General features: G+C 42.7%; 1 protein-coding gene and 2 pseudogenes across 6 annotated transcripts in view; all 3 read right to left on the minus strand.

The window, feature by feature from the left end:
- Positions 1-24,838, minus strand: part of LOC148025029 (Pseudouridine synthase family protein) — a 144,885-nt gene that overhangs the window by 109,592 nt on the left and 10,455 nt on the right. The window lies entirely within an intron of this gene.
- LOC148025030 (uncharacterized) lies at positions 14,073-15,503 on the minus strand (annotated as a pseudogene).
- On the minus strand, positions 17,046-17,945 carry LOC148025031 (uncharacterized; annotated as a pseudogene).

The following is a 24,838-nucleotide window of genomic DNA, read 5'->3' on the forward strand; positions in this document are numbered from 1 at the left end:
CCCTTATTTAACATTGAGTGGTATAAAAGGTGTTTAGACCTAAACACATACTTTTACACACAATAATGTATGTTCACACACAAAATAAATAAATCTAACAAACCCCGCTTCAAGTCATGGATAACCAAGCCCATGACACGAAACATACGAAAAAGGAAAATGAAATATTTCACCTTGAAGAGACAGTGTCAAATCCTGTATAATGATTCTAGAAAGGAGACACATATGTAAGAGAGATACAACACGAGATAGGTCATAACATGGTCTACCAACAAGCTTAGGGACCCGATGTAAGACATAGTTCAGAGGTACGTGTGTAGAGCTTAGATGTTGATCAAAAGCTAGCATAGCTTAGAGGTAGTGGACACATGACCAAAAGCCAAATATATGGGTATAGCTTTTGGGATCAACTTAGAGGTCATGCGCAAAGTGGTTAGAATCCCCCTTGAAACATAACTCCCTTGTGAATCAAAAGGAAAGAAAATCGAAAGAAATACAAGTCATTTTGGATTAAAATATGGATAGAGAACCCCACTCAATTATTTAATAAGTGATGGAAAGGTCTTAGCATATGTATAAGCATGACCAATGTCTAATTTCAATCACCTAATTCTATATATATATATATATATATATATATATATATATATATATATATATATATATATATATATATATATATATATATATTAGTTTTTACTTTTTTTAAAAATTTAGTGGGATAAAAGTCTCCCCCCCCCCCTCGATGTTGATGTCAAGGACATCACAATCAGTGTTGATCGCTTGTGATGCCATCGCCAAGCATTGGATGCTTGGCGAGTCATTTTATGCCCGATATTGAAGACGAGCGCTCAAGCAGACTTAAATGCTTTGTTGGAGGCCTCAATTCAATGGTAGAAGACTCCAAAGCGAAAAGCCCCAAATTTTATAAAGAAATTTTCAAAGAAAATTGATATACCCCAAATGCATGTAAATTGCCCCCTTATAAGCAAGGTTTAAGCTTTGAAAAATGAAATTAAAATAATCTTAACTTTGAGAATTAGAAGAATCGTCTGTTGAACACTTGGATTGAATGACTTGATGAACAATGGTGAAGCCTTGATGACATAGCATGCAGAGGAACAACACTTGGAGGAGACAACATGGCACACAAAAGCACATGGATAAAAGATGTCACTTTGACCAATAGATGACAAGCAAGATAAAGGTTACGGGTCAATGGACTTGAGACAACACGATTGAGATGTAACATGGCAGATGCAAGCAAGCATAGAAAACAGATGATGACACAGCTCTTTGGCTCCTCCAAGATTGGTGGGCAACGTTTAGGCAAAACAAAGCCGGCCAGGAGACTATTGATATGGATATATCGGCATATCATCATCATGATCTTATTCTTCTTCTTCTTCAACAATCGTGGACTATACACCTTGTTTTTCTTATCCTCTTCTTCAATGTGTGTGCGAACTACTTCTTTAATCTTTGTTCTTCGAGGACATATAAGACTTGCTTTGAAACCATTGTTGGATACGGAGCTCGCATGTATGACTAACAAGCTATGGTGGATGGAACTCCATGGAAGGAGAGAGAGAGAGAGAGAGAGAGAGAGAGAGAGAACTCTTAATTTGTACCTTTTTTTTTCGTAATTAATACAATTACCTTTTACGAAAAAAAAAAAGAACTCTTATATGTACATGCAAACTGAAAGATAGATTGATAATGATAGATGAGACGAGTTGACTGAAAATACAAGTGATAGGACTTGAATATATAGGCTAAGGTATCCACTTACACCTTTGACTCTTATTTAATGCTAAATGGTGTAAAAGGTGTTTACACCTAAACACATACTTTTACACGTAATAATGTGTGTTCACACACAAGGATAAATAAATCTAATGATCTATCTACACTATAAAATTAGCCCCTAACAAGTAATGTTTCCATGTAGACGATGCATGAATTACAGCCAAGAGCTCTTTCTCATAGACCTGCGAATTCCTCTCTATACCATGGAAAAGACGGCTCTCATAAGCAACCACTTGGTCATCCTACATTAAAACATTCCCAATGTTGTTTTCACATATATCACACTAAACCATAAATGACTTTCTTAGATCAAGCAACACAAACACAAGATCTGAAGTCATATTTTCATTTAACTTTTCAAATGCTGAAATTTCCACTGCTATCCATCTAAATGGCATATTTTTCTTTTGCAAAGCATACAATGGAGATGCGATTTCAGCAAACGCATGTACATACTTCCTTTGCAAAACATACAATGGAGATGCAATTTCAGCAAACGCACGTACATACTTCCTATAGTAAGAACATAAACCCAAGAAGCTATGGATCTCATATACATTCTTCAAAGGTAGCCATGAGCATATTGCATCAACCTTTGCAAGGTCCATATGAATACCATCAACCAATAAATATGCCCCAAAAAGTGGAATTCATGCAAAAAATTTCACTTTTCTTGTCATTAATAACTATCCTATGCTCACACACTTCACTGAACACAATGTCCAAATGCTTTCTATGCTCTGCCTCATTCTTTGAGTAGAAAATCATATCATCAAAGAAAGTGCCTACAAATCCTCTATGCGGCTTGAGGATACGAACCATCATCCGATTGAAAGTGACAGAAGCAATTATAAGTCAAAAAAGCATGACAAGAACTCATACAACCCAAAAGATATCTTGAAAGCTGTCTTAGGCACATCCTCTAATCTAATGTGTATCTGATAATACCCACTTTTTAAATCTATACAGCTGAAAATGGCTGCCCCCACAATCTATCCATAACATGATCGATCCAAGGAATCGAAAACCAATTCTTTATCGTGATTTTATTCAAAGCATGATGGTCAATGCACATATGCCATGAACCGTCCTTTTTCTGCACCAAAAGCACTAGAGAGCAAAAAGGAGATGAGCTAGACTAAATCAACCATTTTTCTAATAGCTCATTCACCTGACTCATTATCTCCTCCTGCTATGCTACATTGACTGTAACCAACCTTTTATATGTTAATTGTTACCAAGACATATTGGTTCAATGATTCCAATTAATTTGATACTCATGTACTTTGAAAGGCGGTTTGTATTATTTGCGTGTTTCAAAATATAATTAAATATTTATCTTTCTATTTAAGAATGGCCGATGGCCAGAACACCCTATGATTATACTTGAGTCATCATCGATGAGATGTCCAAGAGAAATTAAAAGTTTAGTTGGGTAGTCAATTTGACTAGAAAGCTCAGACGACTAAGACTTTTACAATCAGATAGTCATATTGACTAGAAGTCCATAAAATGAGGGGTTTCAGAAAGTGAAATCAAATACTCGTGATTAAACAAATAAACCATGAACTAGTAAACCTATATAATGAAGCTCTCCAAAATCTAAATTCGGCGACTCCTAAAATTTAGGAGGTTATCAAATGGAAATTTTGTTCGCGACAAATACTCTGAAATTTTGCAATGAAAAAATTTTTCTTCAACGGCTATCTCAAATTCTTAACCATTTGAGAGATTTTTAGAGTAGAAGGTTTAGAAACTTGTTTATCCTAGAAAAGTGATATATAGCATCTAGAATAGAATATATATATCATTTTGAAAAGACAAGTGTCCCTACACTTGTCATTTTCAACAAACACTTGTCATTTGTAACCTCTACTTTTCACTTTTGAGCATCCAAGCCCTATACCTATATATTGAAGGTCTCTCTTCATTTGGGATAAGCTCTCATGCTGAAATTTCAACCACATGCTTTGTACTCTCCTCTCTCTCTCTCTAATCCAAGAAGCACTTTCTACTTAGCTTAATCTAATCCAAGCACTAAAGAAGAAAATCAACTTGCTGCCCAAAGTTTACAAAGATTAGGGTTTTTAAATCCTAATTTTTAAAATTGCAACAAATCAATCCTTTTATATATGGTTTACGCACTCACTCCCCGTGGTTTATTTCAATAAATTCCTATAAAGAGCAATGTGCTCTCTCTCTCTCTCTCTCTCTCTCTCTCTCTCTCTCTCTCTCTCTCTCTCTCTCTTCTAATTTTCATGGTGATAATTGATCAAGTTGGTTAAGTTCAAAGTAATGTCATTCTCACGTTTTTTCCGACACTTACACGAACACTGTAGGGTGGCATATTAGGTGGGCTACTTCCAAGGATAAGATCTATACCATGATCTTCACGCCTTTCGGATAGTAGCTGCCCTGGAAGTGACTGAGAGAAGCAATCAGCATACATTTTCAGAAATGACACGAGATCCTTCTTTAACTTAGATATATTCCCAACATTCTCACTATTATCCTTATCTTAGTAAAAACCAAGTACATTGAAAGATGATTTTTCATTACTTTAGAAATGGCAGCAGCCGATACAACAAGGACAGATTCCCATTTTAACTTTACATCAAGTGTGAGAGTCTTTTCCTTATACTCAATAGTGATCTCTTTCGCACGTAAATGAATCATTGCATGCATACAATGACACCATGGCATACCAAGCAACACATCACAACCCTCAAGTGGAGCAATAAAGAACTCTTCGCTGTCCACATATCCCTAAAAATGTAACCGAAGCTTTCCAACGAGCAGTGTAAGAGACTCTATATGGCCTTTACATGCCATTCCAACTTCCCCCATAGGTCTCATCTTATCCTCTCTGATGCAAAGATGGCTGTCACGCCTACAAAGATGAAGTTGGCTCATATACCATTATCAAAAAATATCAATTCATGCTAATTCCTGATTTTGCTCCATGCTCTACATAACTTAGTAGCATCATCATTGACTGATCACTAACAACATCGGGCACCAATCCCACTAACGTTTTAGGCTTTTTCCACTTAGGATCTCCTTAATTTTCCAATTTTCCGATTTTCCAGCTTACTGTCTACTAGGACAGACCTTTGCAATATGGCCCTCATGTTCACAAATGAAGCATTTATTTACAGCCATCAATTCCCTACGCTATGCCAATGATTTCAAGCTCTTTCTTTGCTGTTTTGGCCTCTTTTCAAGCTGATTTTCAGATCTGCCCCTTTTCTCAGTCTTAAACGACTTTTTATTTGCCTTCTTCCCACTCTCTTGGAAGCCCGAATCCTTCCCACACAGCAAAGCATCAGTTGTAGCAGCAGTCATAGATCTATGAGTTAAGACATGCTAGATACAATGGATTTTATGCAAATATCTCTAATTCATTTGGACAACCCACATACATATTTTCCCACTTGCTCATGAAGGGGTACCGGACAATAAGAAATGAAAGGCAGCAATGCATCCCAAAACTTCTTATTGCATTGCTCTAAATTATTGCATTCCTTGGCATCTAGCTTATTCCAAGCTATCATGATGTCCACTCCAATGGTACAACCAATTCAATGCAAACGTTTTCTTTAATTGTACCCATGCTGATGGTGCTCTACCTTGCATCAAGAGCATGCACCACCGCTGTAATGCATTCCCTTTCAAGAAAGTGGCTACCTTTCGAATCTTAGGATTCGATGAAGTTTTCCCCTGAATAGGCTACATCAAACTGCTAAATGAAAGTCAAAGGTTTTAGTCTATCTTGTGCACCACTAAAGGACTCAAACTTCCCTACTTTTCCACCCTCATCATAGTCTTTTGCTGCCCTTTAGGAGTCAAGTTGTCATACACTAGCTGCTGCAAAAAGGGTGCATTTGCTGTATTTACATCATGACCAAACCCAAACAAAGCATTTGCATGACCGGCACTCATTCCTTAATCCCCATAAGCATTCGAGGGTGCAAATGCATTACCAAACATGCCACTTTGTGCCCTAGGCATCAAACTAATGCTGCCATACATAGAATTTTGCATATTACCAGTCGTATCCGAATACATTGGGCCTCGCACAGCATGCATTGGCTGCTACATACCATATGAAGTTGTGCTATACATTCCTATATGGGATCCTTATCCAAACATTGCATGAAAAATAGTGCTACCACCAAAGTATTAGGTTGCAGTAGTATTTCCTTCTTTCCCATCTAAATGTCCATATTGAGAGGCATCATCATTGCTTGATTCCATCTCACTGTATGAAGACATATTGCTATAATTTCTCAACTGAGCACAAAAATCAACACTAGCACAAAGCTTTGGCTTGCAATGAGGCACCTTGGGTCCACCAAATCAAAGGATTGAGTGTTATCCCAACAATGGAACCATGAAACCAATCTTCTCGAATAGGGTGGTAATACTTGATTAAGCACTTAATTACAGTGATGAATAAATGAGCATAAATTGAAATGCACACTTTATCTTAATAATCTTGGACAGTAGACACCCTGTTGGCCCCAAAACTAGCACCCCTTGCGGTATTTCTTTAACATATATTGCCAACGGATTGCGTATAAGCTAAGATTTCACAATCTCCTTTGTTGATCCAAAAGCCCCTTGCTGTACAAACAATCCACAAGCAATTCTAGTCAATTGTTCCTTGATTTTCACCCAAGACTTGCTCTAATGGAACCCCAGTTGGCCAAATGTTGCCCCAAATTCACAATAGATGAGTTGGCATCTAAAATCCCTAACAATTCCTTGAATTTCAGCTGTTGATTTCAATGTATGATGCCCTTGACTGATAGCACAGGACCCGAGGTGCTGCTAAACCCTAATTTCTGCAAAAATGTAGGGTTTACCGTTTATAGCAGATTTTTCCCTGGTCCACCAAATTTGGCCGAGATTTGCTGAGAATGGCTCAGAAATGCTAAGATCTTCTAAGAGAATGTGAGAGAAAGCTGGAGAGAAAATTTCTTGATTTTCCAAGCGGAAAAGAGCCCAAATCTGATTGCTACCTGTACCAAACTGCATTTAATGCAGTCACCTCCTGCTAGGAGGGAAATTAATGCTGTCGCCAGCCCTTGGCTGCTGTTGCCTACACCTAGGAGGGCTAAAATTGCTGTCACCTGCTCTTAAATGGTCTTCTCTTGCTTCTGGCTGCCCCAGAAGGCCCTCCAATGGCTGTAAATCAGACCAGTAGCTACGTATCCTCTCTCACAAGCTGAATGAACTAGATGGCTCTCCACTAGCCCCAAAAACATTTTTCTCGATTGCATGGGTATTTGTGCCAAGTGGCAGCCTTCTAAACCTATTTTTTGCATTATCCGGCCATTAAATTATTTTTTAGCCTTCTAAACCTCTATTGTGTGAGGGCGCACAACAAAGGAGAAACACAAACACAAAGAAGTAAAGAGAGAGAGAGAGAGAGAGAGAGAGAGAGAGAGAGGAAGCAGAAGGTAAAGGAAGAACAATGCACTAACTGAAGAAGAATGTTGATACAATGGAGATGGACTGATCAATCCCTGCACAAAGCCCAAAGCATCAATGAGGACACCAAATCAAGCTGATGACGATGGCAGCAACAAGCATGGAGATTCAGAGTGTTGAAGTGTGCACTTGCAAAGAGAAGATTAAAGACTAAAGAGTGTGTGTGTCTATCAAGTGAGGGATGCGGCTGTGTGGCTTTGTTGAGAGCACAGGCTTGACAAAATGGAAGTTGAGAGAGAGAGGCTGGGATGCCCATGACAAGTTTCTTATGGATAAGTTGTTGGAGAACATGTTGAGAGGCATGACCAAGTCAAAAGTGCCATAGAAGAGAATCTTGTGGTGAACTAGAGAGTGAGGTGGAATTAGCGGAAGCATTGGCAAGAGTTTAGAATTGAATAGCCAAGTGTGTAAAGCTAGCCTAATTTTGGACAAGTGAGTTTGAGAGAAGATGAAAGTAGGTGCAAGATACACTAGTCCTTGAATAAGTGAGCAATGAGAGAAGCTTGAGAAGTGAGCTCATTAATTCTTTTAAAAAAATTCTTGAGATTTGGAACATAGTAGACTTTGTGTACCTTATTCCATTACAACTCAACCTCTTCAATTAGTACATTAAAACATTTGTGGTCCCATCAATCCTCTCTCTCTCACTGAAGCAAAATACTTCATGGTACTCATTGATGATTACTCTAGATATACTCTTGTATATTTTCTCACAAGGAAGTTGCAAGTATTTCCAAAGTTCCAAGAATACAAAGAAGTAGTGGAGAATAAGGACAAGTTACGAATCAAGGCTCTTCAAACAAATAATGAAAAGATTACACATCCAATGAGTTTGAAGACTGCTAGAAAAAATAGGAGAGATTCTGAAAAAATCCCATATGACAATGACAATGTCCAACAAGTGTAGGCGGACTATGGAAAGCAGAAACTAACCTAGGAATGCATACAGGAAGCTAACAAATAAAGAAAATGCACCTAAACTGCCAGAGCTCCTATATCTCTGTCACACTCTAGCAAGAGCTCACAACTAGGAAATGACAGACTGACAAGACTAACATAGACAGGTTGACACCCCCTCTTAGATCTTGGGAGTGTCTTAAGACCTAACAACCTCATGTGATGAAGCATAGAAGCCTTGGGCAAAGTCTTCATGAAGAGATCTATGGGACAGTAGACCACCTCTAACTCGGAATCCATGATCCGCTCTCGAACATAGTGATATGGAACCTCAATGTGTTTTGTGCAAGCATGAGACACAAGGTTCGTCGCCAGCACAAAAGCACTCTGGTTATCGACATGCAGCTCCATAGATCAAGGCTGAGAAAAGTCAATCTCCATCAACATGCAATGAAGCCAAACCACCTCCATAGCGGTACAACATAATGCACGATACTCTGTCTCTATAGAAGAAAGAGCCACAATAGGCTACTTCTTGCTGCTCCAAGAGATAACTCCCGAGCCAAGGGAGAAGGCATAACATGTAGTGGACCATCATGAATCCACATCATCTGCCTAGTTAGAATCACTCCAATTGCTCCTAAGTGGAAGTCGCCATGAAAGAAGACAACAAAGCCACAACAAAAGAAACATCCAGTCAAGTGTGAATAAGCCAGATGAGGGAGCCAACAAGACACCTATAACAAGTGGTATCTAGAAGGGGAGCTCCGACTACCTCCATGGGCAAGAAATAGGCCAACAACCGGCCATAGTAAACTCCAAGAGAAGCTTGGAAGTGTACCTATATTACGAAATAAAAATGCCATGTGCCATCTGATAGATCTCTAAGCTAAGGAAGAAATTTAGAATCCCAAGACCCATCATGTCAAACTCTTGTCGCAAAATCTCCGGAGTACAATCAACCTTTTAAGTAAAGCTCCCTGTAATAATAAGATCATCCACATACAAGATGAGCAAAACACACTTGTCACCCGCAACCTTAAAGTATAGGTTGGGATCATGAGCTGATCAATAGAAGCCACTCTATAGAAAGAATCAATCAATCCTCTGGTACCCAGCACGAGGAGCTTGCTTCAAGGCATAAAGGACCTTCCACAATTTGAAGACATCGTCCTCCTTCCCTACACAAGAAAACCTGGAGGCTATGAAACATAAATCTCCTCCTCAAGGACATCATTCAAGAAGGCAAACTTTATGTCCATCCGATAAACAAGCCAACAGTGGTGGGCTGCAAGAGCCAAGATAGCCCAAATAGTAGACATCTAAGCCATAGGTGCAAGAGTCTCAAAATAGTCCAAACCTACCCTCTAAGAAAAACCCTTGGCAACAAGCCTAGCGTTGTGCTCGTCCAAGGAACCATCTACAAGGTAATTGGTCTTATAGACCCACTTCACACCTATCACCTTCCGCTTTGGAGGATACGGAAGCAACTCCCAAGTCTGATTACGCTCGCTAGAATCAAACTCCTCTTGCATGGCCTAACGCCAAATATCCTTTGCAAGAGCCTCCTTGACTATAGTAGGCTCACTGTCATGAAGAATCTGTGACATAAGAGCACAATTCACACAGAGTTAACTATTTTGTTGGGCCTGTAAGCGATTTGATCTGCATGGACCTGTAAGAGAAGTAGGAAAGTGAGAAACGTTTGAATCTTGTACGAGTTGTTGGTACCATCAAGGACTCTGAATAGGCTTATCCTGCGGTGAGGGAGGCTGAGTAGCCTCCAATACCTGCAATGCATCTGTCTGTGAAAGGGACTCCCCCTCACCCAAGGAAGGTAAATCCTCCTCATCTGAAGAAGGCTTCCCCTCTAACGCTTGAGCATCCCTAGAAGACTCCGGAAGGGAGGCTGAAGGGGTGGAAGTATGCTATAAAGAAGTAGTAGTTGCATCCGTCAAAGGTGGTAGGGAAGCCGGGGTAGAGAGTGGAGAACGAGGGGGAAGTGCCGAAGACAAAGAAGGGGTGCTAAGAGGCAACCTGGAAGGAAGTAGAGGAACTAAGGGTGGGGGAGGGTCAGTCGATGACGAAAAATCGCCTTCAATAGGATCCTCGAAATCCGAAGCCTCGTCGAAGAGCACATCCGTGCTCACCTCAAGCTTCTGTGTCGTCGAGTCGTAGAGACGATAGCCCTTCGTGGTAGTGTTGTAGCCCATGAAAATGAGCTTCTTGGACTCTGAGTCAAGCTTCATCTTCCTCTTCTTCTTGTCCTCATGGATAGATGCATCACATCCAAAGATGTGGAAGTGAGACACAAAGGGCTTTCAACCAAAGAAAGTATCATAGGGAGTCATGTCCTGTAATGCAAAATTCATGGAACAGTTGCAAATGTGAACTGCAATAGCCATTGCCTCATGCTGGAAGACCCTGATACTCCAACGTCAATCGGCCCATCTCTAGCATGGTCGGATTCGCACACTCCACCATCCAAAGGGGTGTTCAAATGGGTATACACTACTCGAATGCCATGATCCCTACAAAACTAAGAAAAGAGGTTAGAAATAAACTCTCCACCATGATCTGATCATAGGCCATGAACTTTGAAGAGAGTCTATGTCATCTCCACAAACAGCTTCCACACACAGAAACGGGAGAATACCTCGCTCTTGTACTTTAGAAAATAAGGCTACACATAACAACTGAAGTTGTATATAATCAGCATCAAATACTTGGCCTTCGCAAGGGAGGCCGTGCCCATAGGTTCACAAAGGTCGGTATGAGCCAACTCAAGCACAGTAAAATCCCTCTGAGTGGCAACCTAGGGATGTGACTGCCTATGTTGCTTGCCCCTCAAATAGCTAGGGTACAAAATGTGAATAGGAGGGAAATCAGGAAGTCCCTCCACCATCTTCTTTCGAGAAGCCCGTCATATAGCATCAAAATTTAGATGATCATAACAAGCATGCCAAAGCATCCCAAGCTCGTGGGAAGACCTCACAGCTAAGGCTGTGAGCATGTAAAGCCTACCCTCTTGGGATCCTTTCTTTATCGGCACATGTAGAAGCATCCTCCACTGTCACGACATCCTATATAAATACGATGCGAGTACCAAGTTGTGCAAAACCATGAATAAAAAATAGGTTAAAACCTAAATCCGGTACATAGAGAACTTTGGCCAAAGAAAACTACCTATCTGGCAATAAAGAAATAGTCCCCACTCCTCAAACGGGAATGGTAGAGTTGTCACCAATGGTGACTATGTCCCCTCTGGCATGTAGATCCTGAAGCCTATCCTATCAATAGGTCATGTGAGAAAACGCCCTGCTATCAATGATCCAAGGCTTCTCTTGAGCAAAAGAAGCAAGAATTGTATCCTCTCCACAAATACATGCATAAAGACGAACTCTATCGTCGCCAAGGCAGCCTTCGTATCCTTCATATTGTTCTTTGCAAATGGGGGTACTTCTGCCAACAATTCTCCTTGAGATGAGTGCCCTTCCCACAGTGTGGGCTCTTGGGCTTCTTCTCATCCTTCTTGTCCTTCTGCTTCTTATCCTTGGCTTGCACCTTCCTCTTCTTCCCTCCACCTATACCTTCAATTAAGGCCTTGATGGAGCCAAAACCACTAGCCCCAATCTCTCTGAGTCACTCGTCATGCTCCAAGACAAGCAATGAAAGCTCATCCCATAAGAGTGTCTCGCAAGTGCTCGATGTGATAAGGTTGGTGTGAAAGACATTGAACCAAGGAGATGGCAATTGAGTCAAAAGGATCATAGCCATGTCTTCAAAGGATAACATCTGACCAAGAGAGGCAAGCTCACCTCTCATGTCCTCCATCTTCATGACGTGCTCCTTCATAGAGGAGGAATCATCAAGACTAAGCATCCGCAACCTCTTCTCAAGGGAAATCTTGTGGGCTAGTGTCTTATGCCAATACAAAGACACAAGCTTCTTCCACACTTCCGCCGCAATCTTCAACCTGCAAATATACACAAGGATAAAATCTTGCAAACACATAAAGAGAAAGGATGGGGCTCGAGAGTTGAGTTGATCCCACAAGGTTGCTCAGTCCATAGACGTCCCATCTACTGGATCATCCTTAGGATAGGAGATGGAATCTGAAACAAGAGCCCAAAGATCCAAGGTATCAAGTATGCGCTCCACCTTACACAACCACAACAAATAGTTGAAACCATTGAGTTTTTCTTTGGGTAGGGATTGGTCACAGCACCTTGTCTGATGTGAAAGTTTCTGGCCAGCGCAACATGTTGAGCAATAGGCAGGAGTTGGACACCTGTCAGTGCAGGCCTAAGCCAATGCTGCTAAGGCAAACGGACAGCACACAATACAAGAAACACAGCAGGCAGCTGAGCTCGAACTGATGGTGGCACACAGACCGAGAAGAGGGAGAGTAGCCAAGCTCAAGGCTCAATGGCAACTTTGGTGGCATGCGAGCAAGGTGGTGGCGGCTGAGACATATGGCTCTGATACCACCGTTTCGTTAGGGTTGAGTAGCATGCGTACACTCACACACACTCAGAATGAACAAGTGGACAACAAGAGGGAAGAGAGTGCTAGAAGGTCACATCCATTATGTGAGAATGAATGAAAGTACAATCCCTAAGGTACTAAGTACCACACCCGTTGATGGTGTTTACACGAGGAAAAAACCCTTCTCCAACTAGGAGGTAAAAAGTGCTCGTGAGATAAGGGAGTGTTCACACCAAAACATTGGAGGAACACTGAGTGTAACAATTTTTTTGCACTAGACATGTACTTTCGACAAAGGCGAGACATCCACAACTCTTTTCTTATAGGTGTTGCTAATTTTCCCTCCATTTGGGCTCTCCTACAGCAAAACACAACAGCCTTTGTGTTTGAAGGTTGTATGAAGATGTCTTACCACCAGTTCCAAGGCTTTGATGTTTTAGACAAGGAAGTTTCTCATCAATCCTCTAAAAGGCGACGAGATTATCGTGAAGACATGAGGTCACCGAGCCCTTTGGTATGGTTTCATCATTCAGAGCAGCCCTCTCCTCCCCCCTCTCTCCATGTTTCACACAAGGCCCGCTCTACTGGCTTTAGCTGCCTCACATGGCACCTTCCATACAAGTACCCATTCTTCCCTTTTCACCCAAAGAGGACTAGCTAGATGGTGCCAACCATTCGCTTTGGTCATGCAAGGTGGAATGCATCCTTGACACCTTCAATCTTTGGGATCTTGTTACCCTACCTATACCCTGTCCCCTAGAGGATCCCAAAGAGGGATCATCAATGGATCATGCAGCCAACTCTCCAACCCGATCCTTCCTTTTCACGAGCTTATAGGACTCTGTTCTACTACGTGTTAACAAGCTTGCATCTTTGTACCATCAAAAGACATTTGCCACATTCTCTCTCTTGAGAAGAAACTTTGAGTGCTCAGTGTTCATGACTCTCCTTCCATAAAAGGATCACATCAACAAACTAGAGGACATGAGTATGAGCTTGCATCTAAAAAGGATATGGCAATGATTCTCCTAACTTAGCTACCATCTCCAAAGTTCGATGTGTTCTCTACCTGTGAGAGTGCGCTACAGAAGAGAAACACGAACACAAAGAGAAGCAAAGAGAGAGAAATGAAATGAAATGAAATGAAATGAAATGAAATGAAATGAAATGAAATGAAATGATATATTAACATCTACAAAAGGCCAAAATGACCTATAAGACCATGAGTTACAATCATGTGTATGATGGTACAACTGTTTGGGCAAAATATGTAGCACAAAGCAAAATAAAAAAGGAAACTAACTATGGCTATGTGTAAAACATAGATCTCTATCTAGTAACAATGAGCTCCAAATGGTACAATCTCATGTGGGTATGGAGGGCCTAGCTGTAGCCCGAGCAATAATCCCTTGTATCCACCTATAAAGGTGTCACCAGTGTCTATGTCGAGGCCTAGGACGTCTGGATTGGCTAAGCTGAACGGCTCGATCAATCAGTACTTCTTGTCTGTGAGTGGACTATGGCAGTGAGAGAGGCTCTCGTGTGGACTGTGGTTGTAACTGTATTGAAGTCTTCTGAGTCTCCTTTGCAAAGAAGCTTGTGAGCTGCCTCTGTGGAGGGTCTTGGTGTCCTAGAGCAGCTGTACTCTTGAGACGCATGTCATGAAGCCATCGTATCTCAAGAAGAAAGAGGCCAAGGCATCGCTGATCGGTAAAATCCATGATTCTGGATAGTTGTCCGAATCCGTCTCTAAAAAGATAGTGAAAATGACCACGGACCTCATAATACGCTAGGCAGCGGTGGCAGATATAATGCTCCTTTGTCTCTGGCTCTAATTGGCATATCTGGCATATGTGCTCCTCTGATGGGATGGATCTATATCTGCTAGTCTCAATCTCTAGCTGATGTGAGGAGGTGTGCAACTAGCCAATAGTACATCTAATCCCATGGGAAAGGTGGGTGTCCATGTATCTCGGGCGAGCAATAAATCCATCATCTGTAGTATGAAGGAAATGCTCGCGGTAGAAAGCCATCTTTGTCCCTAGCTCTTGCCCTGGCATCAACCATGTCCGCCTGATATCCAATTGGGTAAAATCCATTCTGATGAACTTGTGAATCTCTAACCTGCTCAAATCAAGAGATGGTGCATCAAGGGAGTACTGGAAAGGGGTTAACTTGTCCATGCTAAAGCCATGCAGCTCAAACCAGGTCGACATTTGTGCATACCAACATGAAGTATCACCCTCTCTGGCAAGCTGCCTAGAGAACTCAATGGCCAACCGTGCATATCTATGTGTGGGTAAGTCCCATAGGCTATGTATGTATGTGACCGATCGGGTGAGGGCCTCTACCACAATCGGTGTAGCTGCTAGCTCGGCTCTGATGGTCTCATGTGGCACTGAGGCCTTACATCTGATCATCCTGGATATCATGGACACTAGGGGTTTCTCCATCGACCTCCATCCGTCATAAGTGCGCCTTGATCTGCTACGGTGGTCAAGACTGGGCCCCCATATCTGTACTCCATAAAGTAGTGTGGATGTGACCAATGTATCGAAGAGCCATAGCTTGGTGCGGGATTCATGGAATTGCACCTGTGAGCACATCCTCTCCAAACCACCTAGTGTTGTGTGTCTGCGAGTCAATCTAGTGTCTGTTGCCTCTCGCATAGAAAAGGTGGGCCCTGTGAATAAGACTCCCAGGTATGTATAAGAATCCACATACTCCAGCTCCTCAGATCCATATGTGAATTTAGGTGCTGATCTCCTGACCCACTATGGTGTAGTATTAAATACCATCACCTTGATTTTACCAAGGTTCACTGAAAGCCCACTGTCCAAAGTATAGAAGTGTAATGCATCCAAGTGTCTCTGTAGACCCTCTGGAGAGTCAGCTATCAATACAATGTCATCTGCATACAATAGGAGAGGTATCCAAGTGCCAGCTAGTGGAGCTCCTCTATCTCCTTCATGTGAAATGTAATCAGCAATCCCATCAATGTACAAGCCAAATAATGTCAGAGAGAGGGGGCGGCATCCATGCTTCACCCGAATGGTGAAGTAAATAGGTGCCAAAAGACCCTCAGGTGTCCGAACTCTGCCCACAACTCTCTCATAGAGTGCCAAAATACCCTTTCGGTACTCCCATGGCATGCAATCTATGTATCAGCCTGTCTCTCGGTACTGTGTCAAAGGCTTTGCGGAAGTCCACAAAGCAGCAGTAGGTCTGTTGGCCATGGGCCCCTCCCTCCTCAATGATCGCTCTGAGTACGAGGATGTGATCCAATGTGGAGAAGCCTCTCCTAAAGCCAGCCTATCCCTGTGCTCTAAGACCCCACCTCTCTGCCCACCTGCTTAACTCATGCTCAAGGATGGAAGCATATAACTTAGCCAATGTATGCCCAACCATGATAGTCCAATAGTTATTGGGTAGAGTAGGGTCCCCTAACTTGAGGATAGGCACAATAGTGTTCGTGCTCCAGCTTTCTGGTAGGCCTTCACACATGGCTCTGTTAAACATGTAAGCTAGGAATCCTGCCACCAAATCTCTAGCACGGATCAAGTGCTTGGCTACTAGTCCATCATGATCTTGTGCCTTTCCTCTACTAAGTCTGTCAATGGCCTCTCAGACCCTACTTTCTGTAAAGAAAGTGGTGGTCTCTGGACAAGGCTCAAGTGGGTCAAGAAGAGGTGGTTGACCCTCCACAGTATAGAGACTAGCTGCATACTCTTCCCATACAGCGGTGGACGTAATAGGTGTGGTCGGGCAATGCTCTCTAAAAAGCCTCCAAGCCTCTCTAGATTCCTGGCTCAAGAATAACTAATATATGTCTCGCTCCAACTAGGCCAAGAATGTTCTCTTCTTCCACCGTGTGAGGCGTCTAAAGAGTATTTGTGCCTATCTGTGGGTAGTGGACCCCAGTGCTATCTCTCTCTATAGCCGTGCTCTGGTCTCACGGCACTCATCACATACTAGCTGTCCCGAGGTGTCCCCCTCCCCCCGGTGGAGGCTCTCTGTGTGGGTCGTGAGTGTGGAAAGGCTACACCTGCAGCGATGTGTAGGGCCTCACTGAACTGCTGAGTCAGCTCCCGTAATGGAACGTTGGGGTCTGCATCATGTAACAGTCTAAGGATCTCCGCTTCATAGGTATCCTCTGTCTCTCTTGGAAAAAGGTATCTCGAGTAGCGGTGAGGTGCATGATGGGTCTGCGTGTCAATGAATTGGAGGTTGATAGTGAATGATAGGTAGGCATGATCCATTGCAACTCCGAGAAGGCGTGGGGATACTGAGAGGTCATGGATGTGAGATATCAGCGTCGGTGGAGCAAGAACATAGTCTATTGTGATGGCACGGTGTCAATGAGGATAACATGTAAAGGCGATGGATAGGGGGTATCTAGCCAGGCCATTAAGAGTGGCAAACCTATGTGTTGTGCCCATCTCCACAAGGTATCTCCCATATTCGGTGACTTCCCCCATATCCTGAGATGTCCTCTCTAGCTATAGCTCTGACACATCCTGCTCCTGTAGCATCTCCTGAGATGGATCAAAGAAAGACACCTGATAGGAGGTTGTCCTGGAATTAAAGTCTCCTAGTAAGATAACCTCTCCCTCCTTCGAGAACTCCCAAATATCCTCATCCAAAGCCACATATGGTGATTGCCCCTTGGGTGGGGCGTATCGAGACATCATAGGGGGGAAATAGCATATGGCAACATACAAAGTGCGTCCCTCACCCCGCACTCTCACCCACATGTATCTTGCCTGCTCATCTTTGCGGACTATCTGGATCATTTGCTGTAGCTCCTCCCTGATTAACATTGCCACTCCTCCCAACCCGCGATTACTATGGTCTGTGCGTGTCTCCTTCCTGCAAGCTGACTCCCACCTATAGCCTGTCACCCGTGGAAGTGTAGTATGTGGCCCCTGATGTGTCTCTGAGTAGAACACTATATCTCTCTCTCTCAATGTCTCCTCAAAAGCTCCCACATCCAATCGGAGGGCTCCATTACAATTCTAGACTGCCACTGCAAGGCTGGTCCCATAGGTCTCACGCCGTCATTTGTGGCGCCTCTCCATGACTACCACTCTCCCTCCTCTGTAGAAGGCGAGTTTTCCCTCCTCCCTGGCTGCCTTAATTTTTGGTGTGCACTCCCTCATGTGGGCTAGTTGGGTTGGTGTGAGATCGACACACAAAAACACACCGGTCCCCTTCAATGTACCACATTGGGCTAGGAAGTCTCTCCTAGCCTCCATGGTGGGGAAGTGGAGAATGAGTGCACGCTCTTTTGAGCTCTCCCTTTCTGTGCTTTTCTTGCCCACTCTCCAAGAGAGAGAGACGGGGCAGCCGACAATGATGAGGGATGGTGAGAGACCGGGCAGGCTGGACGGGAAGAGAGAGAGAGACAGAGGAAGCAAAAGATGAGGGCAACATCAGCGAGGGCACCAAATCAAGTTGATGATGATGGCAGCACCGGATACGAAGGAAGATGACAGAGTCAAAGTGTGCACCTGCCAAAGAGGAAGAAGACCAAATGAGATAATCTACCAAGTGTGGGATGGGCAGGCTAGAAATAGCCATAAATGCCCTCAACTAGCCAACCTACAATAATAAATAAATACTGGCCGACCAGCATTTAATGCTAGTCACAGTAGAAAAATGCCAAAAAAACTGATAGGTGGCCATAGAAAAAACCGACTGGTAATACGGACAATGTCCAATAAGTATGGACAACCTGGGAAATGCAAAAACTGCCCATGGAAAACACACTGGAACCTTACAAACAAAAGAAATGCACCCAAATAGCCACTCTAAAATGAGTAGCCTCCCCCATCAAAACACATGATAGACATGTCAAAGCTCCAAAAGTCCTCATCTGACTCAGACTGAGGCTCACAAGCAAGAGCGATAAGGCATGACAAACATGACAACTAACAATACCAACCTTCTTACATCAAGGGGACCAGAGAGACTCTTCTTTGGGAGGAGCTGGCCTTACTAGTCTAAGAGCATGGCGAGAGGCTCAAAGAGATAGGAGCCAGTGGATCCTGCTCCATGAAGGTTTTTACAGTAAGTTTAGGAGAAGGAAAGAAGAAGGCGAAGCCAAAGGCAAAGAAACAAGAGGAAAAGAACGATGATGATAAGAAGCCCAAATGCCCACACAGTGGGAAGGGTATACATCTGGGAAAGAAGTGTTGGCAGAAGTATCCCCATTTAAAGACCAAGGAGGAGTCTAAGGTTTCAAAGCAACCCGAGGTGCCCCTAAGTCTCTCTTCATACATGTGGTCAAGGAGGAGGATACAACTCTTACTTCTTTCACCGCAAAGAAGCCTTGGCTCATGGACAGTGGGACCTCTTTCCATATGGCCTATCAATAGGATTGGCTTCAAGACGTGTTCCAAAGGGGAACCTAATTGGCTTCAAGACGTGTTCCAAAGGGGGACCTGTCACCATTGGTGACAACTCTTCCGTACCCATTCTTGGAGTGGAAACCATTCTCCTATTCCTAGATCAGCAACATTCTTCTGCCAAAGTTCTTTATGTATCAAATTTGGGTTTTACATGTTGTCAGTTCATAGTCTTACAAGGCAAGTACCCACATTGTTTTTACACAAGGTACAGTAACTATGGAGGATGCTTCGATAGGAGCAGTTCTTTCGACAGGGTACACAAGAGGGTGGGCTTTATGCACTCACAATCCTTACCATGAGGACTTCCACAAGCTAGGACTACTTTGGCACACCCGATATGGGCACCTAAACTTTGATGTTATTACGCGAGCTTCTCAGAAGAAGAAGGTGAAGGGACTTCCTCATTTCCCTCCTATTCACACTCTATGCCCTAGATGCTTGAGGGGCAAGCAACATAGGCAGCTCCATCCAGAAGTTCCCTCTCAAAGGGCTACTACACCACTTGAGTTGGTCCACACGGACCTATGTGGTCCTATGGGCACGGCCTCCCTTGGGAAGGCCAAGCATCTAATGCTAATTGTTGATGATTTCAACAGTTATATATGGCCTTATTTTTTAGAGTACAAGAGCAATGAGTGCTCCAACTTCTACAAGGGGAAGGTATTTGCAAAAACACAAATGTCTTTCAAAGTTTAGGTATACAAGCAAACCACAGCAAAGAGTTTTGTTCTAACCTCCTTTCTAAGTTTTGTTCTAACCTCCTTTCTAAGTTTTGTAGGGATCACAGTATTTGAAAAGAGTTTTTCCATCTAAACACACCATTTAAGAATGGTGTGGTGGAGCATGCCAATAAAACTATGCTAGAGATGGCCTAATCGATGCTGAAGCATAGGAGTCTTCTTCACTGCCTTTAGGGTGAGGAGATGGCTACTGCAATTTATATCCATAATTGGTCACCTACCTTTGCAAAACAAGATATGACTCCCTATGAGGCTTTATTTGGAAAGAAAGCTTCTTTTTCCCATTTTCGCATCTTTGAGTGCAATGCTTTTGTCCATGTGGACAAGAAGAGAGGGAGCAAGCTCAACTCTGTGAAGATATGCTAGGGTTTGCACAAAGAAAATACAGAATATACGAACACGACTGAAACACTAATTCTGATAATAATGCAATAAACGTAAACCCTAAACGCAAAACGTAAAATATAAAACTCGAAACGCACAAACATAAACAGAGGAGAGAGAACTCTAAAGTGAATGAATGAATGTTGTAAATGAATGAGAGAATATACAAAATGCTCAAGGGCACAACTGTCTACGGCTGGTGGCTCTCATGGGAGTGGGTTGAGGGACGTGCCAATGCGTGTTGTCCACCGAAGACGAATTCTAAGTGCAACAACCACCAATGGGAGCAGAGGCTGATGAAGAAAAGTGCTGAAAACACAAAAAATGACCTAATGTAGATGATGGAAACTAATCACCAGCAACAGTGGGAGGCTAGGCAACAACTGTAGACCATGTAGGTGCAATCAATGGGGGCTTGACAGCCAGCGGAAGAGGGTTGATAGGCTGAAACCTAAAAGACAAGGATGGGACAGAATGGTGGGCAGGCCAATCTATTTACAAGCGTTGGAAGGACCATCCCAAATTAGGGTTTTGCATGTGCGACACAGAAACTCTCTAGAATTGCTCCCCGTTTAATAGAACTTTTCATAATTTATTGTTTTGGGGCTGCTTTAAAGAGCTAATCAAGATGTAATGAATTTTTAGTTCAAGGTCAAAAACTCGAACTAGAAAGGGGCTGTAAGAAAAGCTCAAGCCCAATTTTGCCCTAAGGCATCCCGCCCCAAAGCAACCAGGGTATTGGACAAAGGGTGCATGTTGGCTGCCCAATGGCCTACTTAGACAATAGAGGCAATGGCTATCTAACCAAGGGAGTCCAAGTAGTCACCTCAAAGAGGACAGGTCACAAGGCATCAGACAAAGGATGCTCATTAGCTGCCCAATGGCCTACCAAGTCCTACAAAGGCGGATGAAACCACATTGAACCTATTTTTTTGGGTGGAAAATGGAGATGGTTTACGGCCTTTCGAGTAACTGTGCCCCATGGGAAGAATGAAAAGGGACGGTGAGATCCAACACATCACAAAACAAACAAGCTAACCCAACCACTCAAGGGTGTTGATGACAAGGGAAAGGGTGATGAAGAATGATGGTGGTGTAGTGGTAAAGAACCGTCCGTGAAGATAACTTAGGATCTACCCAGGTGTGCTCTGCACAATGAGATACATAATAGTATGCTACATTATGAGAATGCACATGCAACAAGTGCCACTTGGATAATGTCCCTCGTGGGAAAATTGTTTACTTGCCCAAGGACCTTTACAAAGATGATGAAATCATGCAATGCAAAGGAGAGATACAGTAGGGAAGGGAGGCCGATGCCGAAGATAGATACCAAAACCTGTAGAATACCATGAAAGGGTAGGAACCCCTCTCAACCCTGGATGTCCAAGCCATAGGAGAAAGAGGAGCTTAATGTCGGTCTTCGTGTGGTACCAAGAACCATAATGATAGATGAATATGAGGATGAAGCACCCTGACTAGAAGAGCAAGGTAGAAGTCACCGCTATAATTGCATCAAGAGAGATGCTACACAATCCGCCTTAGGAGGGAAAGCCTCCGTGCTAGTAGAAGAGCAAATCTCCTAGGAAGATGAAACCATGAAAGGAATGGTGTGCATTCCATGTCTCCAACCCAAGAAGGACCGGTACAAACTTGCATGCCAGCCCTACACTAAAATACAAAAACCCTACAAGAGAGATCAGAATCTGCAAAATACAGATTAGTAATGAGATGCTCCAAAGAAAAACAAAATAGAAAATGAGAGCGCAATGAAAAACCAATGCAATGAGTATATATATATGAGTGAATGCAGTGGAAGACTGAAAAAATATGGCTAAGACCAAAACTAGACAGAGATGCTATGAGACACTAACTAAGGGGGAGATCCAACATCCACCACACTAGCCAGCCACTGATGAACATGGATATCAAGGGGTGGAGAAACTGCGCTACCTCCCTGGGGAAGATCCCCTCTCAACGTCCTTGGAGTGGCACTACCATTGCCGAAAGGGACTGAGGTTGATTTAGAACTAGGGATTCAATTTAGCTTCAATATGGGTGGAAGACCTTTAGTTGGAGATGAGGTGATTTTGGATACGCATCTAAGACCCTTGGCCTTTGAGCGACAATTGTCATCTACATGGCCCAAAATTTCGCAAAATGTGCAAACCCTATTCTTTTGAGGCAAGAAGTGCCAGGAGGATCTTTGTGAGGGTACGAGTGTACCACTCCCTTTTTCCTTCAAAGAAGGAGATTAACCATTGGAATCTGAATTTTGACCGTGTTTTGGGTCAATTGAGGAAGGCGGAATTGTATCTAAATGTGGAGGTCATTTTCACCCCTTATTTCCTTCAAAGAAAAAGCTAACTCATCAGCACAAGATCGGGATTCATGCGTTTGAGCAATTGAGGAGAGTGGTACACTGTGCAAGAGGGGAATACCCCACGTAACAAGACCAGAGGATATAGAGCAATGCACTTGTGGGTGTGTAAGACATAGTGTTAAAGGGTGGCATTACATTAGCAATGTCATGTATTTTTGAAACCTCACTTAACATGTGGATTAATTTTTAATCACATGGTTAAGTAAATGTTGAACATGTGAGGTGTAACTGGGGTTAGAGTAAATTTACGAGCCTAAAACCCGAGGAAATCACGAGATATCAAAGGCAAAAGTTGCTATAAGTTATACCGCACAAGTACTTGGTGGTATATGGTGCCAGTTGTTGGCCTAGGTCATTCATTTGGCCATAAGTGTTAGTTGGTGACACTAGAGAAGCGACGTTTAATAGTACCTAACACCAATCTAATGGTCAAAGATGACACAGAGACACTCAGGAATGGAAGTTGCTTGGTCAATTTAATTATTGGCCGGTCATTATTTTTCAGGCTATTGAAATAATTATTAGATTAATTTTTAGTATTTAGAGACTGAAATTTAATATTTAATTATGGATAATACTGAAAAAACCATTTGGGAAAACTGCCACTTGTAAAACGTCTTTAGAGGCTGGAGAGAGGCATTTTAGTATATTCAACCTACAAGAGAGAAAAGGAGATACTATTGGTCTGATTTGCAGTCATTGGAGGACCTTCTCAGGCAACCAAGGGTAAGAGAAGACCAATCAACAGCACGTGATACCATCTACAGGCTGCTGAGACAAGGCAAGAGGAGTAAATGATAAATTTTCTTCAGTTCTTTGTGTCTACAAGCTAATGAGATAGGACAGCAGTAGTAAATGACAGATTTTCTTCACTTCTTCACAAAGAAAGTTTGAATTTTCTCTCCTCAATATTCTGTCTCATCTCCCAGCCTTTCTACAACCTTGCTCCGAAAATTACAGCATTGAGATCACCAAAGACTGAGAAATTTCAGATTTCTCTACTATAAACCCTAATTTGCAGCAGAAATTAGGGTTTAGCAGCAATCTCGAGGAGCGTGCCAAAAATTGAAAGCTCCAAGGCTTGGATTCAACAAGGCTGAAGCTGTTTTCAATCAAATTCAGGTGGAGGAACCCGCAAATCAATGAATTTGGGGCATTTTCCATCTCCATCAAAACGGGTGAAAGCCAATTGACTGGCTGAATCAAGGGGCAAATTAGATTGAAGACTTGCTGGTCATTTTGGACAACAAGGGAAGTTGGAATACTGAAAGGGATTGGAAGAATCCCATTGTACATCAACTTCTTCTTCAATTAAGTTAAATAAATGCCAAAAGGGGCACCAGTTTTGGGGCCAACGAAGTGTCCATTGTCCAAGATTGTAAGTTAATTTGTATTTCTCGGTTTTGTAATAAATGTTACAGCTGTAACTAAGTTATAATTAAGGAATTACCACCCATCCACGAAAGAAAGGCTGGTTTCAAGCAATGTACCAGGATGCAAAGTGATATACTTTTAAGTAGCTAGTGATGGTCCAAAACCTGAAAGGGAGCGACGGATCGAAGGTTGGACTCGAGAGCTATGGCGCGAAAGCAAGAGCAAGAAAGGGAGAGACTAGAAATGGGAACTCCAACGGTCACAATGTGTGATCAAGCCTTCCTTTATTCAAACTGTCACTAAAAGAATAAAGAATAAAGTGACGGTGACGGGCGCCTGCCACCTGCAGTGTGCAGTGGCGGTGACTGTCAGTGTAGTAATACACGGGCGGCTAGGCAAAAGCGCCTTTACCCCCAACAACCTCCCACTTAAAGGCGAATCTGTCCCAGTGAGGAGTGAAAAGAAAAAGAAAAAAAAAAGACAATACAACACGTACACATATAAAACAAGGTGAGGAAAGACGTCATCTCATCCAACGCCCATCAACCTCCTGAGAAAGGCAAAGTGCTCCGTAGAGAGGCTTTTCGTAAGCAAATCTGCAAGATTTTGGTCAGTCGAGATCTTGACAAGGTCAACAAACTTGTCCTCAACGACCCCACGTATGAAGTGATACCTCACCTCAATGTGTTTTGTCTTCGCATGGAAGACTGGATTCTTGGCTAACTGAATAGCACTCATAGAATCCAAATGCGGTGAAGGGATAGCATCAATACCAAGGTCAGCAACCAAACGACCCAACCAAATGGCCTCCTTGCAAGCCTCAGTGGCTGCAACATACTCGGCCTCTGTAGTGGAAA

Source organism: Lygodium microphyllum, chromosome 15 (assembly GCF_053477565.2).
Source record: "Lygodium microphyllum isolate KBCC chromosome 15, Lygodium_microphyllum_v1.1.10, whole genome shotgun sequence".
NCBI lineage: Eukaryota > Viridiplantae > Streptophyta > Polypodiopsida > Schizaeales > Lygodiaceae > Lygodium > Lygodium microphyllum.